Source organism: Pseudorca crassidens, chromosome 5 (genome assembly GCF_039906515.1).
Source record: "Pseudorca crassidens isolate mPseCra1 chromosome 5, mPseCra1.hap1, whole genome shotgun sequence".
Lineage (NCBI taxonomy): Eukaryota > Metazoa > Chordata > Mammalia > Artiodactyla > Delphinidae > Pseudorca > Pseudorca crassidens.
In genome coordinates this window covers 19,943,718-19,962,264 of record NC_090300.1, presented here as the reverse complement: position 1 = coordinate 19,962,264, position 18,547 = coordinate 19,943,718, and the positions used below count along the sequence as shown (strand labels likewise).

Here is an 18,547-nt window from a genome sequence, read left to right as displayed (position 1 = left end):
GGAAAGCTTTCCATTTTTCATCATTAAGTGTGATGTTTTTCTTAGGTGTCCTGTATCACATGGAGGCAGATCCCTTCTATTTCTAGTCTGAGTGTTTTTTTTTTTTATCACACAGCAGTGTGCACAAGTTGTAGGTTGTCAGCATAAGAATTCTAATACAAAAGAAGTTTGTGTTATAATAATATAATGTAATATAACATAATATAATTATGTTATTCTACTGCTTAAGCCAAAGGTTCCCAGGGGCTTCCAGGATAAACAGAAAACTGCTTAATACAAAGCTCTTCCCACTCTGACTCTAACCTGTCCACTTACTTCACTTGCTACATCTCACTTCATAATCCACAGTCCATTCCTGAAGAAATGCTTACTGTTCCATGGAAGGTTCATACTTTGTCACTCATCTCTCGGGTTCTGCACAGACTGTTGCTTTGCCTAATGCACAAACTTCTTTCTTTTCCTGTAAAACTTCTACTTGCACTTCAAGATCCAGCATATGTTTCCACTTTTCGACATTAAGTGTTCATCCTGTGGCTTTCCAGAGCGTGCATACTCTATCTGCTTGTCTATTTATATAATCTCAACTGTACTCAAATAATATGTCCAATTGTCTAGACATTCCTACTAGACTAGGGATTTTCTGATGTGATACTTCTTTTTATTCCCATTAACTGGCATGCTAGATGGTACAGAGTGGGATTTTAAATAAATAATTTTTAGTTCTAATATCATGAGAACTAGCCTTTGCACAATGTGCAAACTATAGCTTACTTATAGGTAAGGCTTTTTTTTTTTTTAAACCACCACTGGTCCATAGCAGGGCAATTCAAACTTTTGGCATTCAGGTATAACTTAATGGATTCTGACACACACCCAAACCACAACATTAGGATGCATCTTTGAAGATATATCACAATTTCAATTACTAAAGCATAGTATTTTTAAAAAGAGCATCAATGATAACACAAATTATAAAACATCAATGTTATAAAACATCTGTAATCTTGCTGTAAGACATCTATAATTTTTGAGGATAGAGAGCTTGAACCAAGAATAAGATCCACATCACCGTTATTATTTTATCTTTATTTTAAGCTAGAAACCCCCTAAGTCACAATCACAATGGCAATATATCAAAGAAGGCAACATGTATGTGATGAATTTCTGAGAAGCTTCTGGATAGTTGGATCCTAAGAAAATACAGTCAGATTACTCATCACAAACTTTTTAGTATCATGGTAGAAACAAGACACAAATATATTCACTGAAGAATGTATGTCGGAAATAGAGGCAAATAGAACCCCCATCCAATTTCCATGTTGTATTGCAGCAGTAGGTAAGGTTTTAAAATATACCTAATAAAATCATGTCTTTCTTTCTGTGACAAGTACAGAAAATTGTCAAGTGTTGGGGGACAAGATCAAATATTTATGCTAGAGCCACTTGATTGTTTTCCAGAAACCCTAATGCATCTTGTAGAAAGTATAACTTTTGTTATGTTTCCTCCCTGAAGTGATAGATTCAGGTTATCCAAGATGATTATAGTATATGATAATAGTTAGGGTCTGGGCTCTGGAGTCAGGTTGCCTGTGTAGAATTGTGGCTCCACTGATTTTTTTTCTCCTGTGACCCATAGTAATTTATCTAACAGCATTTTTAAGTGGGGATAATAATAATTTCTATTTCAAAGGTAGGTTATGAGGGGCTTCCCTGGTGGCACAGTGGGTAAGAATCCACCTGCCAATGCAGGGGACACAGGTTTGAGCCCTGGTCCAGGAAGATCCCACATGCTGTGGAGCAACTAAGCCCGTGCGCCACAACTACTGAGCCTGTGCTCTAGAGCCCGCGAGCCACAACTACTGAAGCCCGCGAGCCACAACTATTGAAGCCCCCGTGCCTAGAGCCTGTGCTCCGCAACAAGAGAAGCCACTGCAATGGGAAGCCTGCACACCGCAACGAACAGTAGCCCCCACTCACCACAACTAGAGAAAGCCTGCACACAGCAACGAAGACCCAATGCAGCCATAAAAAAAAAAAAAAGGTAGGTTATGAGGATTAAATGAGGTAGATAGAGTACTATTCTTAGGACAGTGCCTGGCATGTAGTACCTGGTCAATAGCAGGGTGACTGAGCAGAAAGGAAATGTGGAAGAAATCCCTGGAAATTTCCTCCTAGTCTCCCATGCCCTGCCTGTGCTTCCTAAAGGCCAAAGGCAGTAGCAAACCAGCTGAGAATCTTGGGGGCCATCTTAGAATTCTTCCCCCACAAAGCCCTAACGTTTTGTTCATGCCTTGCCATATTGTAGCCATCTGCTCATGGCTTTATTGTTAACACATTTTTTTTTTCTCTCCGTTGTGAGTTCCTTGAGGATAGGGATAATATCTTTTTCAAAATTGAATCTCGGGCTTCCCTGGTAGTGCATTGGTTGAGCGTCCACCTGCCGATGCAGGGGACACGGGTTTGTGCCCCAGTCCGGGAAGGTCCCACATGCCGCAGAGTGGCTGGGCCCGTGAGCCATGGCCGCTGGGCCTGCGCGTCCGGAGCCTGTGCTCCGCAATGGGAGAGGCCACAACAGTGAGAGGCCCGTGTAAAGAAAAAAAAAAAAATTGAATCTCAGTAGAGCTTTAATAAATATTATTGAATTGAATAAATACTGAAAGAATGACACATATTCAAGTACAAGAGAATGCAAAGGAAAGAGAGGAAGGCTTTTGCAGGTAGCAATATTTGAAAAGGCAATGCAAGGTTGTTCATTTCTTTCTCCTTTAAGGTAATTTTTAATTTTTTTTCTATAGCTATGTATTTGAAGCTTAAAAAAAACAAACACTACAGAAGTATTTTCAATTTGTAAAAAACCATTCAAGCAATACATAAGCATGTAAAATAAATAATAAAATTTCCTTTCAGCAGACTCTCCAGATTCCATTCTCCTCATCAAAAATAACTAGTTTGCAACTTCCGGGAAGATGGCGGAAGAGTAAGACGTGGAGATCACTTTCCTCCCCACAGATACACCAGAAATACATCTACACGTGGAACAACTGCTACAGAACACCTACTGAACGCTGGCAGAAGACCTCAAACCTCCCCAAAGGCAAGAAACCCCCTCAGGTACCTGGGTAGGGCAAAAGAAAAAAGAATAAACAGAGACAAAAGGATAGGGAAGGGACCTGCACCAGTGAGAGGGAGCTGTGAAGGAGGAAAGGTTTCCACACACTAGGAAGCCCCTTCGCGGGCGGAGACTGCGGGTGGCGGAGGGGGAGCTTCAAAGCCGCGGAGGAGTGCACAGCAACGGGTGCGGAGGGCAAAGCTGTGAGATTCCCGCACAGAGAATCAGTGCTAACCAGTACTCACCAGCCCGAGAGGCTTGACTGCTCACTCGCCGGGGCAGGCGGGGCTGGGAGCTGAGGCTCGGGCTTCGGTCGGAGCGCAGGGAGAGGACTGGTGTTGGCGGCGTGAACACAGCCGGCAGGGGGTTAGTGCGCCACGGCTGGCCGGGAGGGAGTCCGGGAAAAAGTCTGGACCTGCCGAAGAGGCAAGAGACTTTTTCTTCCCTCTTTGTTTCCTGGTGCGCGAGGAGAGGGGATTAAGAGCGCTGCTTAAAGGAGCTCCAGAGACGGGCGCGAGCCGTGGCTAACAGCGCGGACCCCAGAGACGGGCATGAGACGCTAAGGCTGCTGCTGCCGCCACCAAGAAGCCTGTGTGCGAGCACAGGTCACTATCCACACCCCCCCTTCCGGGGAGCCTGTGCAGCCCGCCACTGCCAGGTTCCCAGGATCCAGGGACAACTTCCCTGGGAGAAAGCACGGCACGCCTCAGGCTGTGCAACGTCATGCTGGCATCTGCCGCTGCAGGCTCGACCCACACTCTGTGCCCCTCCCTCCCCCCCCCCCCCCCCCCCCGGCCTGAGTGAGCCAGAGCCTCCGAATCAGCGGCTCCTTTAACCCCGTCCTGGCTGAGCAAAGAACAGACGCCCTCCAGCGACCTACACGCACAGGTGGGGCCAAATCGAAAGCTGAGCCCCTGGGAGATGTGAGAACAAAGAAGAGAAAGGGAAATCTCTCCCAGCAGCCTCAGCAGCAGCGGATTAAAGCTCCACAATCAACCTGATATACGTGCATCTGTGGAATACCTGAATAGACACGAATCATCCCAAATTGAGGAGGTGGACTTTGAGAGCAAGATTTATGATCATTTCTGCTTTCCTTCTTTTTGTGAGTGTGTATGTGTATGCTTCTGTGTGAGATTTTGTCTGTACAGCTTTGCTTCCACCATTTGTCCCAGGGTTCTATCCGTCCATTTTTTTTTGTCTTAATAATTATTTTTTTATTTTAATAACTTTATTATATTTTATCTTACTTTATCTTCTTTCTTTCTTTATTTCCTTCCTTCCCTCCTTCCTTCCTTCCTTCCTCCCTCCCTCCCTCCTTTCTTTCTTTCTTTCTACTTCTACTAATTCTTTCTTTCTACTTTTTCTTCCTTTTATTCTGAGTTGTGTGGATGAAAGGCTCTTGGTGCTGCAGCCAGGAGTCACTGCTGTGCCTCTGAGGTGGGAGAGCCATCTCCAGGACACTGGTCCACAAGAGACCTCCCAGCTCCACATAATATCAAACGGCGAAAATCTCCCAGAGATCTCCATCTCAACACCAGCACCCAGGTTTACTCAACGACCAGTAAGCTACAATGCTGGACATCCTATGCCAAACAACTAGCAAGACAGGAACACAACCCCACCCATTAGCAGAGAGGCTGCCCAAAATCATAATAGGTCCACAGACACCCCAAAACACACCACCAGACATGGACCTGCCCCCCAGAAAGACAAGATCCAGCCTCATCCACCAGAACACAGGCACTTGTCCCCTCCACCAGGAAGCCTACAAAACCCACTGAACAAACCTTAGCCACTGGGGACAGACACCAAAAACAGTGGGAACTACAAACCTGCAGCCTGCAAAAAGACCCCAAACACAGTAAGATAAGCAAAATAAGAAGACAGAAAAACACACAGCAGATGAAGGGGCAAGATAAAAACCCACCAGACTTAACAAATGAAGAGGAAATAGGCTGTCTACCTGAAAAAGAATTCAGAATAATGATAGTAAAGATGATCCAAAATCTTGGAAATAGAATAGACAAAATGCAAGAAACATTTAACAAGGACCTAGAAGAACTAAAGATGAAACAAGCAATGATGAACAGCACAATAAATGAAATTAAAAATACTCTAGATGGGATCAATAGCAGAATAACTGAGGCAGAAGAATGGATAAGTGACCTGTGAGATAAAATAGTGGAAATAACTACTGCAGAGCAGAATAAAGAAAAAAGAATGAAAAGAACTGAGGACAGTCTCAGAGACCTCTGGGACAACATTAAACGCACCAAGATTCGAATTATAGGGGTTCCAGAAGAAGAAGAGAAAAGGAAAGGGACTGAGAAAATATTTGAAGAGATTATAGTTGAAAACTTCCCTAATATGGGAAAGGAAATAGTTAATCAAGTCCAGGAAGCACAGAGAGTCCCATACAGGACAAATCCAAGGAGAAATATGCCAAGACACATATTAATCAAACTGTGAAAAATTAAGTACAAAGAAAACATATTAAAAGCAGCAAGGGAAAAACAACAAATAACACACAAGGGAGTGCCCATAAGGTTAACAGCTGATCTTTCAGCAGAAACTCTGCAAACCAGAAGGGACTGGCAAGACACATTTAAAGTGATGAAAGAGAAAAAGCTGCAACCAAGATTACTCTACCCAGCAAGGATCTCATTCAGATTTGATGGAGAAATTAAAACCTTTACAGACAAGCAAAAGCTGAGAGAGTTCAGCACCACCAAACCAGCTCTACAACAACTGCTAAAGGAACTTCTCTAGGCAAGAAACACAAGAGAAGGAAAAGACCTACAATAACGAACTGAAAACAATTAAGAAAATGGGAATAGGAACATACATATCGATAATTACCTTAAATGTAAATGGACTAAATGCTCTCACCAAAAGACACAGATTGGCTGAATGGATACAAAAACAAGACCCATATATTTGCTGTCTACAAGAGACCCACTTCAGACCTAGAGACACATACAGACTGAAAGTAAGGGGATGGAAAAAGGTATTTCATGCAAATGGAAACCAAAAGAAGCTGGAGTAGCAATTCTCATATCAGACAAAATAGAATTTAAAATTAAGAATATTAGGAGAGACAAAGGAGGACACTACATAGTGATCAAGGGATCGATCCAAGAAGAAGATATAACAATTGTAAATATTTATGCACCCAACATAGGAGCACCTAGGTACATAAGGGAAATACTAACAGCCATAAAAGGGGAAATCGACAGTAACACATTCATAGTAGGGGACTTTAACACCCCACTTTCACCAATGTACAGATTATCCAAAATGAAAATAAATAAGGAGACACAAGCTTTAAATGATACATTAAACAAGATGGACTTAATTGATATTTATAGGACATTCCATCCAAAAAAAACAGAATACACATTTTTCTCTAGTGCTCATGGAACATTCTCCAGGATAGATCATATCTTGGGTCAGAAATCAAGCCTTGGTAAATTTAAGAAAATTGAAATTGTATCAAGTATCTTTTCCGACCACAACGCTATGACACTAGATATCAATTACAGGAAAAGATCTGTAAAAAATACAAACACATGGAGGATAAACAATACACTACTTAATAACAAAGTGATCACAGAAGAAATCAAAGAGGATATAAAAAAATTACCTAGAAACAAATGACAACGGAGACACGATGACCCAAAATCTATGGGATGCAGCAAAAGCGGTTCTAAGAGGGAAGTTTATAGCAATACAATCCTACGTTAAGATACAGGAAACATCTCGAATAAACAACCTAACCTTGCACCTAAAGCAATTAGAGAAAGAAGAACAAAAAAACCCCAAAATTAGCAGAAGGAAAGAAATCATAAAAATCAGATCAGAAATAAATGAAAAAGAAATGAAGGAAATAATAGCAAAGATCAATAAAACTAAAATCTGGTTCTTTGAGAAGATAAACAAAATTGATAAAACATTAGACAGACTCCTCAAGAAAAAAAGGGAGAAGACTCAAATCAATAGAATTAGAAATGAAAAAGGAGAAGTAACAACTGACACTGCAGAAATACAAAAGATCATGAGAGATTACTACAAGCAACTCTATGCCAATAAAATGGAAAACCTGGAAGAAATGGACAAATTCTTAGAAATGCACAACCTTCCGAGACTGAGCCCAGAAGAAACAGAAAATATGAACAGACCAATTACAAGCACTGAAATGGAAACTGATTAAAATCCTAGGACCAGATGGCTTCACAGGCGAATTCTATCAAACATTTAGAGAAGAGCTAACACTTATCCTTCTCAAACCCTTCCAAAATATAGCAGAGGGAGGAACACTCCCAAACTTATTCTACGAGGCCACCATAACCCTGATACCAAAACCAGATAAGGATGTGAGAAAAAAAGAAAACTACAGGCCAATATCACTGATGAACATAGATGCAAAAATCCTCAACCAAATACTAGCAAACAGAATTCTACAGCACATTAAACGGATCATACACCATGATCAAGTGGCGTTTATTCCAGGAATGCAAGGATTCTTCAATATACGCAAATCAATCAACGTGATACACCATATTAACAAATTGAAGGAGAAAAACCTTATGATCATCTCAATAGATGCAGAGAAAGCTTTCGACAAAATTCAACACCCATTTATGATAAAAACCCTGCAGAAATTAGGCATAGAGGGAACTTTCCTGAACATAATAAAGGCCATATATGACAAACCCATAGTCAACATCATCCTCAATGGTGAAAAACTGAAAGCATTTCCACTAAGATCAGGAACAAGACAAGGTTGCCCACTCTCACCACTATTATTCAACATAGTTTTGGATATTTTAGCCACAGAAATCAGAGGAGAAAAGGAAATAAAAGGAATCGAAATTGGAAAAGAATAAGTAAAGCTGTCACTATTTGCAGATGACATGTTACTATACATAGAGAATCCTAAAGATGCTACCAGAAAACTACTAGAGCTAATCAATGAATTTGGTAAAGTAGCAGGATACAAAATTAATGCACAGAAATCTCTGGCATTCCTATACACTAATGATGAAAAATCTGAACGTGAAATCAAGAAAACACTCCCATTTACCAATGCAACAAAAAGAATAAAATATCTAGGAATAAACTTACCTAAGGAGACAAAAGACCTGTATGCAGAAAATTATAAGACACTGATGAAAGAAATTAAAGATGATACAAATAGATGGATAGATATGCCATATTCTTGGATTGGAAGTATCAACATTGTGAAAATGACTCTACTACTGAAAGCAATCTACAGATTCAATGCAATCCCTATCAAACTACCACTGGCATTTTTCACAGAACTAGAACAAAAAAACTCACAATTTGTATGGAAACACAAAAGACCCCGAATAGCCAAAGCAATCTTGAGAACAAAAAACGGATCTGGAGGAATCAGGCTTCCTGACTTCAGACTATACTACAAAGCTACAGTAATGAAGACAGTATGGTACTGGCACAAAAACAGAATGATAGATCAATGGAACAGGAGAGAAAGCCCAGAGATAAACCCACGCACATATGGCCACCTTTTCCTTGATAAAGGAGGCAGGAATGTACAGTGGAGAAGGGACAGCTTCTTCAGTAAGTGGTGCTGGGAAAACTGGACAGGTACATGTAAAAGTATGAGATTAGATCACTCCCTAACACCATACACAAAAATAAGCTCAAAATGGATTAAAGACCTAAATGTAAGGCCAGAAACTATCAAACTCTTAGAGGAAAACATAGGCAGAACACTCTATGACATAAATCACAGCAAGATCCTTTTTGACCCACCTCCTAGAGAAATGGAAATAAAAACAAAAATAAACAAATGGGACCTAATGAAACTTCAAAGCTTTTGCACAGCCAAGGAAACCATAAACAAGACAAAAGACAACCCACAGAATGGGAGAAAATATTTGCAAATGAAGCAACTGAAAAGGGTTAATCTCCAAAATTTATAAGTAGCTTATGCAGCTTAATAACAAAAAACAAACAACCCAATCCAAAAATGGGCAGAAGACCTAAATAGACATTTCCTCAAAGAAGATATACAGACTGCCAACAAACACATGAAAGAATGCTCAACATCAATAATCATTAGGAATTGCAAATCAAAATTACAATGAGATATCATCTCACACCAGTTAGAATGGCCATCATCAAAAAATCTAGAAACAGTAAATGCTGGAGAGGGTGTGGAGAAAAGGGAACCCTCTTGCACTGTTGGTGGTAATGTAAATTGATACAGCCACTGTGGAGAATAGTATGGAGGTTCCTTAAAAAACTACAAATAGAACTACGATATGACCCAGCAATCCCACTACTGGGCATATACCCTGAGAAAACCATAATTCAAAAAGAGTCATGTACCAAAATGTTCATTGCACCTCTTTTTACAATAGCCCAGAGATGGAAACAACCTAAGTGTCCATCATCGGATGAATGGATAAAGAAGATGTTTCACATATATACAATGGAATATTACTCAGCCACAAAAAGAAACGAAACTGAGCTATTTTTAATGAGGTGGATAGACCTAGAATCTGTCATACAGAGTGAAGTAAGTCAGAAAAAGAGACACAAATACCGTAGGCTAAATACATATATATGGAATTTAAGAAAAAAAAATGTCATGAAGAATCTAGGGGTAAAACAGGAATAAAGACACAGACCTACTAGAGAATGGACTTGAGGATGTGGGGAGGGGAAGGGTAAGCTGTGACAAAGCGAGAGAGTGGCATGGACATATATACAATTCCAAACTTAAGGTAGATAGCTAGTGGGAAGCAGCCGCATAGCACAGGGAGATCAGCTCGGTGCTTTGTGACTGCCTGGAGTGGTGGGATAGGGAGGGTGGGAGGGAGGGAGGTGCAAGAGGAAAGAGATATGGGAACATATGTATATATATATAACTGATTCATTTTGTTGTAAAGCAGAAGCTAACACACCATTGTAAAGCAATTATACGCCAATAAAGATGTTAAAAAAAAAAAGTAACTTGTTTTAACAAATCAATGTGCACTTCATCCAAACCTTTCTCTATACATTTAACATGTATGTGTCTGTGTGATATGAGTGTCTAAGTATTTAATTATATAGTAATGCTTCTTACTTTATACAATTTGGTTCATATTTTCTGTTGCAATATTCTGTGTCTTGACTCTTTCACTAGAAAATATATCTCGGAGCATTCTTTCATGTGTTTGTTGGCAATATGTATATATTCTTTGGAGAAATGTCTATTTAGGTCTTCTGCCCATTTTTGGATTGGGTTGTTTGTTTTTCTAATATTGAGCTGCATGAGCTGTTTATATATTTTGGAGATTAATCCTTTGTCCGTTGATTCATTTGCAAATATTGTCTCCCATTCTGATGGTTGTGTTTTCATCTTGTTTACGGTTTCCTTTGTAGTGCAAAAGCTTTTAAGTTTCATTCAATTCCATTTGTTGACTTTTGTTTTTATTTCCATTATTCGAGGAGGTGGGTCAAAAAAAATCTTGCTGTGATTTAGGTCAAAGAGTGTTTTTCCTGTGTTTTCCGCTATGAGTTTTATAGTATCCAGCCTTACGGTTAGGTCTCTAATACATTTTGAGTTTCTTTTTGTGTATGGTGTTAGGGAGTGCTTTAATTTCACTCTTTTACATGTAGTTGTCCAGTTTTCCCAGCACCACTTATTGAAGAGACTGTCTTTTCTCCATTGTATATACTTGCCTTCTTTGTCATAGATTAGTTGACCATAGGTACGTGCATTTATCTCTGTGCTTCCTATCCTGTTCCATTGATCTATATTTCTGTTTTTGTGCCAGTACCATATTGTCTTGACTACTATAGCTTTGTAACATAGTCTGAAGTCAGGGAGTCTGATTCCTCCAGCTCCATTTTTTTCTCCTCTAGATTGCTTTGGCTACTCGGGGTCTTTTGTATCTCCATACAAATTTTAAGATTTTTTTGTTTTAGTTCTGTTAAAAATGCCATTGGTAATTTGACAGGGATTGCATTGAATCTGTAGATTGCTTTGGGTAGTACAGTCATTTTTGCAATATTGATTCTTCCAATCCAAGAACATGGTATATCTCTCCATCTGTTTGTGTCATCTTTGATTACTTTCATCAGTGTCTTATAGTTTTCTGCATACAGGTCCTTTACCTCCTTAGGTAGGTTTATTCCTAGGTATTTTATTCTTTTTGTTGCAATGGTGAAAGGGATTATTTCCTTCATTTCTCTACCTGATCTTTCATTGTATAGGATTGCAAGATATTTCTGTGCATTAATTTTGTATCCTGCCACTTTACCAAATTCACTGATTAGCTCTAGTAGTTTTCTGATGGCAGCTTTAGGATTCTCTATGTATAGTATGTCATCTACAAAAGGTGACAGTTTTACTTCTTCTTTTCCAATTTTATTCCTTTTATTTGTTTTTCTTCTCTGATTGCTGTGGCTAGTACTTCCAAAACCATGTTGAATAATAGTGGCAAGAGTGGACATCCTTGTCTCGTTCCTGATCTTAAAGGAAATGCTTTCTGTTTTTCACCATTGAGAACGATGTTTGCTGTAGGTTTGTGGTATATGGACTTTATTATGTTGAAGTAGGTTCCCTCTATGCCCACTTTCTGGAGAGTTTTTAACATAAATCAGTGTTGAATTTTGTCAAAAGCTTTTTCTGCATCTATTGAGATGATCATATGGTTTTTATTATTCAGTTTGTTAATATAGTGTATCACATTGATTGATTTGTGTACATTGAAGAATCCTTGCATCTCTGGGATAAATCCCACTTGATCATGGTGTATGATCCTTCTAATGTGTTGTTGGATTCTGTTTGTTAGTATTTTGTTGAGGATTTTTGCATGTATATTCATCAGTGATATTGGTCTGTAATTTTCTTTTTTTGTAGTATCTTTGTCTGGTTTTGGTATCAGGGTGATGGTCACCTCATAGAATGAATTTGGGAGTGTTCCTTTCTCTGCAATTTTTTGGAAGAGTTTGAGAAGGATGGGTGTTAGCGCTTCTCTAAATGTTTGATAGAATTCACCTGTGAAGCCATCTGGTCCTGGGCTTTTGTTTATTGGAAGATTTTTAATCACAGTTTCAATTTCATTACTTGTGATTGGTCTGTTCACATTTTCTATTTCTTCCTGGTTCAGTCTTGAGAGTTCATATCTTTCTAAGAATTTGTCCATTTCTTCCAGGTTGTCCATTTTATTGGCATAGATTTGCATTTTATTGGCATAGATTTGCCTCTTATTATGCTTTGTACTTCTGTGGTGTCCATTGTAACTTCTCCTATCTCATTTCTAATTTTATTTATTCCTCTCCCTCTTTTTCTTGATGAGTCTGGCTAATGATTTATCTATTTTGTTTATCTTCTCAAAGAACCAACTTTTAGTTTTATTGATCTTTGCTATTGTTTTCTTTGTTTCTATTTCATTTATTTCTGTTCTGATTTTTATGATTTCTTTCCTTCTGCTAACTTTGTGTTTTGTTTGTTCTTCTTTCTTTAGTTCCTTTAAGTGTAAGTTTAAATTGTTTATTTGAGATTTTTCTTGTTTCTTGAGGTAGCATTGTATTGCTATAAACCTTCTTCTTAGAACTGCTTATGCTGCATCCCACTGGTTTTGGATCATCATGTTTTCATTGTCATTTTTCTCTAGGTATCTTTTGATTTCCTCTTTGGTTTCTTCAGTGATCTCTTGGTTATTCAGTAACTTATTTTTTAGCCTCCATGTGTTTGTGTTTTTTTACATTATTTTCCCTGTAATTGATTTCTAATTTCATTGTGATGTGGTTGGAAAGGGTGCTTGATATGATTTCAATTTTCTTAAATTTACCTAGGCTTGATTTGTGACCCAAGATGTGATCTATCCTGGAGAATGTTCCGTGTGCATTTGAGAACAAAGTGTAATCTGCAGTTTTGGGGTGGAATGTCCTATAAATATCAATTAAAACTATCTGGTCTATTGTGTCATTTAAAGCTTGTGTTTTCTTATTAATATTCTGTCTGGATGATCTGTCCATTGCTGTAAGTGAGGTGTTAAAGTTCCCCACTCTTATTGTGTTACTGTCGATTTCCTCTTTCATAGCTGTTAGCATTTGCCTTATGTATTGAGGCGCTCCTATGTTGTGTGCATAAATATTTATAATTGTTATATCTTCTTCTTGAATTGATGTTATATCTTCTTCTTGAATTGATCCTTTAACCATTATGTAGTATCCTTCCTTGTCTCTTGTAACATTCTTTATGTTAAAGTTTATTTTATCTGATATGAGTATTGCTACTCCAGCTTTCTTTTGATTCCATTTGCATGTAATACTTTTTTCCATTCCCTCACTTTCAGTCTGTATGTGTCCCTAGGTCTGAAGTGGGTCTCTTGTAGACAACATGTATATGGGTCAATACATAATATTGAGCAGAGTTCCCTGTGCAATACGGTAGGTCCTTGTTGGTTACCTATTTTAAATATAGCAGTGTATACGTGTCAGTACCAAACTCCCAGTCTATCCCTCCTTCCCATCCTTCCCCTCGGTAACCATAAACTCTCTCACCTCTTATACATCACTGCTTAAATTTTGCCTTATCAGTGATGCCTTCCCAGATCACTCTAAGTAAAATAAAGTAGCAAATCAACCCATCCCCCCATCCAGCGTGCTCTTTCCCCATCATCAGCTTCATCTTCCACCACAGTGCTCATCACTATTTGACATACTACAGAGAGTTATCAGATTACTGTTTCTCTCTCTCTAGGATGACATCTCCATGGTGGAGGACTTTGTTTTGTTCTTTGCTGTGTTCTTTCCCCTGTGCCAAGAACAATGGCTGCAACATAGACTTCTGGTACTCCATACTACAGTCATCCCTTGGTCTCTTCAGGAGATTGATTCCAGGATTCCCATGGATACAAAAATCCGTGGATGCTCAAGTGTCTCAAGTATAAAATGGCATAGTATTTGCTTATAATTTCCTCCCATAGACTTGAAATCCTCTCTAGATTACTTATAATACCTAATACAATGTAAATACTATGAAAATAATTGTAAAATGCTATGTAAATTGTTACCTGTGTGTGGCAAGTTCAAGTTTTGCTTTATGGAAATTTTTTGGAATTTTTTTCCAGTATTTTTGATCTTTGGTTGTTGAATTTAAGGATGCAGAACCTGTGGACAGGGAGGGCTGACTGCATGTGGTAAGTGAATGAATAAGTACACAGATAGGTTTTACTTTTTGTTTTAGCACAGCCTACTCCTTCTTGGACTCTAAGAAATCCATTAATTTTGCAACTTCTTTTCCTTCTGATTTTTGCAGAAAACACTCCTCTGGTTCCCGTAACTTCTTCAGTAACTTCCTGCCTCCAGGATATTTCTCAGTTGGCAAATAAGCCATGACTAGCAGTTAGGCAATGTGCTGAAATGCATAGGATAACATCTTATCAGTTGGATTAAGACAGTATGTTAGAACAGGTGGAATGAACCTCTTGAAAAGGTAAATATTGAACAGCTGTACTGTGTTGTTTATGTTAAAGTGTGATTTTTGTGTTATTCATTAGGCTTCATATCTGGAAATCTAGTCACTTAAATATGACCTTACCTGTGTTTCTGTCTTTCGGGTAGACAAGTCTGGATCTACAAAGTTGGAGTTCCTCAAGCCCAGTGTTAAGACCAAGATATGTGGTGGCTTAACAATATTGTGCATCACTAGATAAAAATTATGTACCTTCTTGCGCTGATTTTCTTTCAATATTTGTTCAACAGAATTAACAGCTGAGGCTGGGTTCCTGAGAGGAAAAAAAATTAAGAAAAGACAGCTGTTGAGAGGAGCTGTCTCCAGTCCATTGTCACGAGCAATTCCAATTCCATTCAGCTTCCAAACTTGGACTCCAGCTGGGCAAAATGAAAGCTTTGCTTTTCCTTTTTGCCAGCCTTCTTAGGAATACATTGTGGGATTTCATCTGTCATATCCCAAGTAACTTAACAAAATATTCCTTTCAACCTCATATTATAGTTACACAGAGAGGAGTTCAATAAATATACCTTCTCCAGCAGAGACAGTGATTGTTCTGTGCCCTCATAGATTGGTGCCCTGGGCCAGGGCCCAGCTGGCTGACCCCATGATGCAGCCTGCCAGGATCTTACAGCTCTACATGCTATTATTTAGGGAACCAGAGAATGTTGTTCTTGCCTAAAATGATATTTCTTAGCCGCTCACAATTGAATCTAATCTTTCAACTCTGCTAATTAAAGTAGCCCTTCAAAATCACAGCGATTTTATTATTATCATGGACAGAACTCAAGCTTCAAAAAAGAAAAGCTAGAAACTGTGTTTTTTCCCCAAATCTAAATTAACATTTAATTGTTTAACTCAGGATTAGTTAGATAATAAGTGAATCAATCAACTGCTTTTGTAGTTTGTTTCATTTGTTTTGTTTTGCATTTCATTTGCTTTGCTGGACAGTTTCTAAATGGCCTCTGGTGAGGAGCTTTATTCAGTCCTGTGGGCCATGCCAGGGGCTTATGGGGGACTCTATCCTGCAGAGAGGTCAATGCCGATAGTAGCACAAAGGCAAAGGCAGCAATGACAGCTGGAGTGTTGGTACATTGGTAGACACCACAAGAACAGGCAAGGACGGTGAGACAGCCAAGTTCAAAGCCCATGTAAAAGCTCAGTAAGCTTCACAGCTGCATTTGTTCAGTTTCATCACCACCATTTCCAACTAGTGGAGCTGGGTAGTGGGGAGGTTGGGCTATGTCTTAGTTTCAAAACAATAGGTTTATCATCTATTTAAGACTTTCCTGTAGCGAACAGGAACTAAGTTCAATAAAATTGCCTATTTTTATCTTTTTCCTTTTTTTCTCATACTTGCTTAAATAATTTTATTCAGCACAATTCCTAGAGAAAGGATCTTATGCTTATGTAGATAATACCTATTTTATTTTTACTTTTTATTTATTTTTACAGTAGGTCCTTGTTGGTTGCCTGTTTTAAATATAGCAGTGTGTACATGTCAATCCCACACTCCCAATCTATCTCTCTGCCCCCCACCCTGGTAACCATAAGTTCATTCTCTAAGTCTGAGTCTGTTTCGTATTGATAAAAGAGAGGAAAAGGAAGAGGTTACTTGGACACCTGTCAGCACAATGTAATTGTGTCCTGTATTGATTAGGGCCCAAATAAAGTCTCAGGACTCCTCAAATAACCCTAAATCGCCCTAAGGCCCTTGGTACAAAAGCTGAGTGCTATATCTCTATGCACACTTAAGTATTTCTCATTCTAAAATTAAGTTAATTTTGCTAGTATAACCCAAAGTCAGCTACCAGCACACTTAAATCTTCCAGCCTCCCATGGTTACCATATGCTTCAAGATTTTAATAAATTTGCTCCCAACCCCTTCTCATTGTAAAGTAGGAAAACCAGCACCTCACCAAAACTTGGGACTAGTTAAAGACACTAACCTTCTACTTCCACTGAATTCCATACATTTACATTTTATCACCTTTTCCATTGCTTAATCACCCCACTGAAATGTAACACAAGTCCTAATACTTTAGGGTACTACCAAGGTAAGGCAGTAATACTATACCACTTTATTTCATTTTTAGGTAGATTGATTTTTCTCCTCATGAGTTATATTTGCACACTTCTTTGTGTGCCTTCTATTTTGGGGGGTTGCCCGACATTGTGAATTTAACCTTTCTGTGTCTGAATATTTTTGTCGTCCTATAAATATTCTTGACTTTTGTTCTGCATGTGGCTTTTGGAAACAGTTTGATCCCTTGGGGCCTTGCTTTTAAGCTTTGTTAGATGAGATGAGAAATAAGGTTAATCTTTGCCCAACAATGAAACAAGACATTTTTAGAATTCCAGTCGATGCCCCCTAAGTTATGAGGTTTTCTACCTTGGCTGTTGGGTAGGGTAAGTGTGCTATCTCTGGTCCTGTGTGGTCTCTGAGCACTGTGCCTTTTAATTCTTCCATGTGCTTCTTTCCGTGAACTCTCATTTATGTGCTGATCACTCTCTGTTGAACCCTTGAGGGGAACCCTCTGCAGACCTCTGGAATTTTCTCTCCCTGCAATTCTCACTACCCAAATGTCCAGTATTCTACTTTGTAAACGCTAGCTGCCTGGCTTCCCTAGATCCACCATTCCATCTCCTCCATTTAGGGCGAATGCTGGCTCTGCCTGGATTTCATCTCCCTTATGCCTAATCTTCAGGCATGAAGCTGGGGCAATTTTAGAGCTCACCATGTTTGTTTCCCAGTTCTGAGGGATCGCTGTCTTATGTTGCTGTTGTTCAATGTCTTGTGTGCCTTTGTTTCATATTTTTTTTTATCTTACCTGTTTCTTGGCAGGAGAGTAAATCCAACTCCTCTTACTCTATCTTGACTAGAAGCGGAAGTCCTCTGAGGCTATATTTGAAATTAATCCTATGAATCAACTACTAATTCCCTCATTCACACCCTCTCTACATATAAGAAAATCCAGCTCCCTTGTCATCTCTTCTGGTTAACTCTCCCTAATCATTCTTTTACCCTCCTCCTCCACCTCATCTCTGGCAAAATTTATTGTTCCTTCTCTGATTTGGCTTATTTTATGCTTGTATTCTCTTCAGCATTTGTCACAGACCTAGGTATTATTTTTCAAATATACTACCCAAATAGTAACGAAAATACTAATAAATCATTTTTTAAACTCTACAAAATTAACACTTTTGTCCCAGCTAGTGAAACAATGAAAAAGATATTTAAAAAGTAGATTTTAGTAAAAAATAACAGATCATATACTTTTACTTCCAATATATCTCTTGTATTCCTTCTTAAAAAAAAAAAAAAACAACAGTAAAGAGAAGTTAAAAAGACATTGACACACTAATCAAGACAGTGTGATACCAATGGAGAGAGAGAGACACGTAGATCAACAGAAGAGAATAGAGAACCCAGAAAGAGATCCACACAAATATTCCCATTTAATCTTTGACACAGAGGCAAAAGCAGCTCAATGGGAGAGGGATATCCTTTTCAGTGAATGGTTTTGGAGCAATTGGACATCCATTAGAAAAAAAAATAGCTCTGACCTATACTTCTCACTTAATATAAACTTTAACTCAAAATTGATCACAGACTTTAACGTAAAACATAAAACTATAAAACTTCTAGGAAAGAACATAGGAGAAAAATCCTCAAAATCTAGGACCAGCAGAGTTCTTAGACTTGACACCAACAGAATGATCCATAAAAGGAAAAATTGATAAATAGGACCTCTTCAAAATTAGAAACGTTTGCATTGCAAGAGACTCTGCTATAAAGATGAAAATACAAATTACACACTTGAAGAAAATACTTGCAATCTCTTATCCAACAGAGGCCTTGTATCTAGAATATATAAAGAATTCTTAATATTCGGCATGAGAAAAAAAATAAACAAGCAATCCAATTAGAAAAT

At 38.6% G+C, this 18,547-nt stretch overlaps 2 long non-coding RNA genes across 4 annotated transcripts in view; one reads left to right on the top strand and one right to left on the bottom strand.

Annotated features, from left to right (window-relative positions):
- Positions 1–18,547, bottom strand: part of LOC137224680 (uncharacterized) — a 307,310-nt gene that overhangs the window by 6,324 nt on the left and 282,439 nt on the right. The window contains exon 5 of one of the 2 annotated variants that reach the window (XR_010943430.1): positions 14,712–14,886. The exons of the other annotated variant lie outside the window; for it this stretch is intronic. This is a non-coding gene — a long non-coding RNA (uncharacterized lncRNA). Of the gene's footprint in view, positions 1–14,711; positions 14,887–18,547 lie in introns of those variants that run through there. 2 annotated transcript variants of the gene reach the window in all.
- Positions 1–18,547, top strand: part of LOC137224683 (uncharacterized) — a 141,634-nt gene that overhangs the window by 106,583 nt on the left and 16,504 nt on the right. For both annotated transcript variants that reach the window (XR_010943438.1, XR_010943437.1), the window contains exon 4: positions 14,418–14,594. This is a non-coding gene — a long non-coding RNA (uncharacterized lncRNA). The remainder of the gene's footprint in view (positions 1–14,417; positions 14,595–18,547) is intronic.